Raw genomic sequence first — 6,000 nt, forward strand, 5'->3', positions numbered from 1 at the left:
GGGGTTGGGGAAATTAGGGTTTGGGGCACAGTTATAAAAGGCCGAATTCATTCAACCTTTTTAAGCAGCAAAGGAATGGAGCAGCATTCAGAACTGTTGCAAGAAAGCCAGAAAGCCAGGCTTGGAGGCTGTGGACCCAGCAGCACAGTCCAGAGGGTCTCGGTGGCCGCTTCCCCTGACACCACACTGCCACTGGGCAGAGGCAGCCCACGTCCAGGCTGACACTGGACAACAAACACTGGAACGTCCACCCCTGCTGCCAGAAGCTCCAGTTGTCACTGTCACCTCCCAAGAAAAAAACTATAAATAAAAGACTCCATGTGGCTCCTACTTTTCAGTTCCCTCTTCGATATGGGGTACCTGATGGGCAGAGCCTGGCGTGGGGTTGCAAAGGAGCCCGGATCACCAGGCCTCCGCTTTCCAGTGCCAGGGTTTGAGAGCAGAGCTCCAAACAGACATGGTAACCTTCACAAATATTCTTGCAAAAACGGTTTTTGCCTGTTACTAAATACTCAGTGAACAATTTGATTAAAAAAAGAAAGAAGCCCGGGAGTGGTGGCTCACGCCTGTAATCCCAGCACTTTGGGAGGCCGAGGCGGGTGGATCACGAGGTCAAGAGATCGAGACCATCCTGGTCAAAATGGTGAAACCCCGTCTCTACTAAAAATACAAAAAATTAGCTGGGCGTGGTGGCGCGCGCCTGTAATCCCAGCTACTCAGGAGGCTGAGGCAGGAGAATTGCCTGAACCCAGGAGGCGGAGGTTGTGGTGAGCCGAGATCGCGCCATTGCACTCCAGCCTGGGTAACAAGAGCGAAACTCCGTCTCAAAAAAAAAAAAAAAAAAAAAGAAAGAAGAATTTGATTTTTTTCCCCTCTATGTCCAGCTCTAGACCAGGTTTCTTGTAGAATGGGTGTCCAGCCTTTCTCCAGACTGGGTAAAGGCCTGAAGCAGGGTAATAAAACTGACTTCCCTGTTTGAGAAATAGTTCTGGGAGAAAATGTGAAGATATTTGAAATCTGTAGATAAATTCAGGAGAAAAATTAACAATACTCTTGAAGCACAGGAGAGAATACACACCAAGTAAATGATAAATGGTGACTAACACTGCCCTGGTCGATATGAGAAAATTGGATATTTGGAAAATCCTGGTGTAGTGTTCCTTAAGAATAATCATTATCACTAGATTAATTAGAAAGTATTAATAAGAAATTATTAACTATTTATTGCTATCATTTATTGAGGGGTTAGCAGTTGTAATGAAATGAAGGTTTCTGTCCCTCCAAAATTTATATTGAAATTCTAACCACCAAGGTGATTAGGAAACAGGGCGTTTGGGAGGTGATTAGGCCTCGAGGGCAGAGCCCACATGAATGGGACTAGTGCCCTTGTAAAAAGGGCCTAGAGAAACCCCTGGCACCTCCTGCCAATAAGAAGGTGCTGTCTGAGAGGAAGTGAGCCCTCATCAGACACTGAATCTGCCATCACCTTGATCTTGAACTTCTCAGTCTCCAGAACCATGAGAAATAAATCTCCGTTGTCTACAAGCCACCGAGTTTTAGTTTTTTGTTGTAGCAGAATGGACTAAAACACCAGTGATAAATAATGCTGTGCTCAATGCTGATTTTACAATAACCCCACCAGGCAGGACTAGGCTTAGAGAATGTAACTACCTTGTCTCACTAGTAAATGGTGGGAGTCCAATGTCCTAAACTCTTGGCTTCAAAAGTGTATGCCCTAAGTTAATCTCTAGCAAGATATGATGTCTAGTAAGGAGGAAAGGAGACGACCTGCGTGATCCAGATACTTAACAATCTGCCCTAAGTAATCTCATTAAATGTAGATTTTAACTTTGCTTTTTAAGTGTCATTAACATGGTCTGCTAGATCTTCACTGCTGGGAATTTATCCTTATTTATCTATAAAAATACACCCATATGTACAAAGGTACATTTTCCAGTTTTCTTTGTAATAATTAAAAACTGGAACTCTAGCATCATCATTTAGGAACTTTTATCAAGTTTCATGAATTATGAAATATCTGTGTAATAGAATACCATGCATCTTTTAAAAGAATGGGAATATTTTTAAGATATACTTTCAAGTTAAAAATATCCAGATGAAAAATAGTGGGTATAGTGATTCCATTTGTAAATAAATACACACAGATTTTTATGCTTGTACGTGTATTAAAAAATTCTAGAAAGATACACAAATTCTTGTGGGAGGAGGGAAAGATTTTAAAATGTCAATGAAGACCTTTACTGCTCAGTTAGTATCTGTTTGTATGGTTTCAGTTTTCTACCTTTATATAGATACAGAACTATTTATTCTTATTTAAAATGAGTATTTTTAATCAACTCTGTATGTTTGAAAGATTGTTGAGCCTTTTGAAAAAAAAGATTAGTTTAGGTCTTTATATACTTCATTTTAAAATTATCAAGTTGCCTGGGTGTGGTAGCTCATGTATATAATCCCAGGACTTTGGAAGCCCACGACAGAAGGATTACTTGAGACCATGAGTTCAAGACCAGCCTAAGCAACAGAGTGAGACCTTGTCTCTACAAAAGAAAAAAACAAGAAAAGAAAAAAAGAAAAAAAATTCTTTTTAAAATCAGCCGGATGTAGTAGTACTTGCTTGTAGTCCCAGCTACTCTGGCCAGAGCCGCAGAGCAAGATCCTGCTTCATAAATACAGAAGTAAATAAACAGCTGTATAAAACTTTGTGTTAATACCAAATATTTTTATTAGCCTGATTCTAAAGTATTTATGGCTAAACGACATGTTACTATGCAGACATTTACTACCAATGGTCATAGTTGCCCTTTAAATTAAAAACACACACACACAGATCTATACATTTGTAGCATGAATAATCAAATGGAAATTTAATAACCATAGCTAAGACTTAATTTGTTCCCTCCTCAGTGCCAGGCTCTGTGAAAAGCATCTCATTCACGTTATCTCCCTAAATCTTCACACCTCTACAACCTTGGTGTTTGCCCTGCCCACTTCGCAGAGAACAGAGAGAAATGATTTACCCAAGGGCATGCATCTGGGGAGCCGTGAACATGGAGGGGCTCAGAGACTCTGAACCCAGACATAGGAGCCCAAGTAGTAAACATTACTCCTCGGAGGGGCGCAGTGGCTCATGCCTGTAATCCTAGCACTTTGGGAGGCCGAGGCGGGCGGATCACCTGAGGTTGGGAGTTCAAGACCAGCCTGACCAACGTGGAGAAAACCCCATCTCTACTAAAAATATAAAAAAATTAGCCGGGTGTGGTGGCACATGCCTGTAATGCCCGCTACTCGGGATGCTAAAGCAGTAGAATCACTTGAACCCAGTAGGCAGAGGTTGTGGTGAGCCGGGATCACACCATTGCACTCCAGGCTGGGCAACAAGAGTGAAACTCTGTCTCAAAAACAAAAACAAAACAACAACAAAAAACTTTACTCCTCACTGCCTCTCTATTTAAATAAGTTGGACTCTGGAAATACTACTGTGACATTCCTGAAGAAATTTGACTCACATCTCCTTATACATATAGTACAATGTAAATCTTAAAAATGCTAATGATTATTTAACACTAGTATCTGGGAATGTTAGGGCTATATTTTCTGATCTATATAATATCAGTTTTATCAACAGTATTTGATATTCATGGTATGATTACTGATCAATAGGTTGAATTTTTCATATACCCTAGGTAACTGGAGTACACTGGCTAATTATACTTGCTGGCTATATCAGTGGTAAATAGAAGGCTCCCTTTGTTCTCACCTTTATTACTAGGAATATTTCTGAAATCTATTAGTACTCATTTTCTTAGTAGAATAGCAATGAGATTTTCTTTTGATGAAAGAATTCCTTATGAATCATTATAGCTATCAATAAACATAGTCTAAAATTATATTAAGCGGAATTTCTATTGAAACTGTGCTATATCATGAAAAAAATGTTCTTTTTTATACTGTCAGTAATATGTGTTTGTTTTAGGTAATTTCCTTATATTTTCTTTAAAAATAGGATTTTTACAATGATTCTAGCTAATTGGATTTCAGTTTCCTAAGATTCAACTACATACTAATATTTCAACAATTCCACGAATGTGTAACTTTGTGAATTGCTGGGTTTGGGGAAAATCTCTGCAATGAAAAACACTAAATGCAGTGCAAAAACTGAAAGCATTGTTTGTAAAAAGGAGGATGCTGTGGTTTTACAGATTATATATTCCTGACACACTCGAAGCCCTCTCCCATGTCCTACCCAGAAACTCCCTTGGAGTCATGATTCTTGTTCTCACCCACCCCCTTTAATTCCTCCTTTAAGACCATTCATGGCCAGGCACAGTGGCCGACACCTGTAATCCCAACACTTAGGAAGGTCAAGGTTGGTAGATCACGAGATCAGGAGTTCAAGACCAGCCTGGCCGACATGGCAAAACACAGTCTCTGCTAAAAATACAAAAATTAACTGGGTGTGGTGATGTGCACCTGTAATCCCAGCTACTTGGGAGGTTGAGGCACAAGAATCCCTTGAACCCAGGAGGTGGAGGTTGCAGTGAGCTGAGATCGTGCTACTGCAGTCCAGCCTGAGTGACAGAGCAATGTCTCAAAAAAACCCAAAAAACAAAATGCCATTTATATGAGAGAGAGAGAGAGAGAGAGAGAGAGAGAAAGGCTTTTAACCAAATTTCCCACCTAATACAGAAATGTCTTTGAATGCATTCCTGACAGGCAACAATGCAGTTGGAATGTTAATTCTTTTCATTATAGGAAATGCCTTATGTCATTGAATATTTCTTCTTATGTCAGATAAGTATATCTATAGTCCTTCAGCCACAAAACAATCAATTAGACACTAGTTCTGGCAGCTGGAGCAACTCAGATTATGAATGCTAGTTCCTCTGCAAACAGACTTCCCAAGTCTTGTTGACCTAAAACCTTTCCTTATCCAGTTAGGGGGTTGTCGAAAATAATAAAGACTGTGCAAGGCTCCTTATCATCTCTAGACAAAATATCTCTTGGAATGTACAGCCTGCCTTGTCTTACATGATAAAGCATTCCAGACTAAATTTATATTTCACATGGCTAGAGGTAGTGCATTTTCCGTTAGAAAATGGAACAGTAAGGATGGATTATTCTCAGGTAACCACATCCAGTGACACTATCCAAGAAGCCATACCAAACACGTTTTAAACAGACAATATTCCTTTTCTCCTTGTAGGGTGCTTAGCAGAGTCCTCAGCTTACAGGATGAATAAATGGAGACTAAATGACACACAAATAATCTATACACACAACCATCAACACACAGAAAGACAGCAGGATGGGCCAGAGCCCAAGGTAACAAACAGGTAAAATTTGCACAATTATGTCTTTGAGTGTCTTTAGTTATGATATGTCTGATTCACTTGGTGATTCGTGGTGTCTTACGCTGGGTCTGTTAGAAGCCAACCTGGCTCATAGTCTGCCAATCCACTGAGTGTTTGTGCTGCTGGGTATCATTAACCAACCAGTTTGATAGGCGTGCTTTGTTTTCTGCACTGATGCAATTTGTTTTCTGAGTTGCCTGAACAAACAGGTTATTTAGGCCATTGTGTGGTGGTTTTTGGAGAAGACAGAGCTCTCTTCCAAGGAAGGATTATTACGTGGTTACAGTAAGAGAAGAGAAATTATTCTCTTGATGTCCACGTCATTGAAACCACAGCAGGGGAGGGAGGTAACCCTTCATATTGATGTGAACAGTGGAGTGTAACTCATCCAACCAGTTTCCCCTGAGGAATTTCTCAGCCAAACACCTCCTAACCTCTCTCCTCCCCTACATATCCCTAATAGATTGGAGTGGGAGAGGGGTGGGGCTGACCCTGAAACCTTCCGTGCTTGTTAGGAAGACATCTAAAATATTTTATTTGTGGGCAGTAAAATGAAGTAAGAAACCAGGTTGCCTTGTGGGAAAACCATCAGCTTTTGAATCATCAGATTTTGAATCAAATCCCAGCT

General features: G+C 40.3%; 1 long non-coding RNA gene across 1 annotated transcript in view; it reads left to right on the forward strand.

Moving 5' to 3' along the window:
* The window catches only part of LOC105732451 (uncharacterized), a 41,465-nt gene extending 36,111 nt beyond the window's left edge, over positions 1–5,354 (forward strand). Inside the window, exon 3 of the long non-coding RNA XR_010336550.1 lies at positions 5,225–5,354. This is a non-coding gene — a long non-coding RNA (uncharacterized LOC105732451). The remainder of the gene's footprint in view (positions 1–5,224) is intronic.
* Positions 5,355–6,000: the final 646 nt, after the last annotated feature.

The sequence above is a fragment of the Aotus nancymaae genome, unplaced genomic scaffold, assembly GCF_030222135.1.
Source record: "Aotus nancymaae isolate 86718 unplaced genomic scaffold, 86718_ANA_hifiasm-v0.15.2.pri h1tg000040l, whole genome shotgun sequence".
Taxonomy (NCBI): Eukaryota; Metazoa; Chordata; class Mammalia; order Primates; family Aotidae; genus Aotus; species Aotus nancymaae.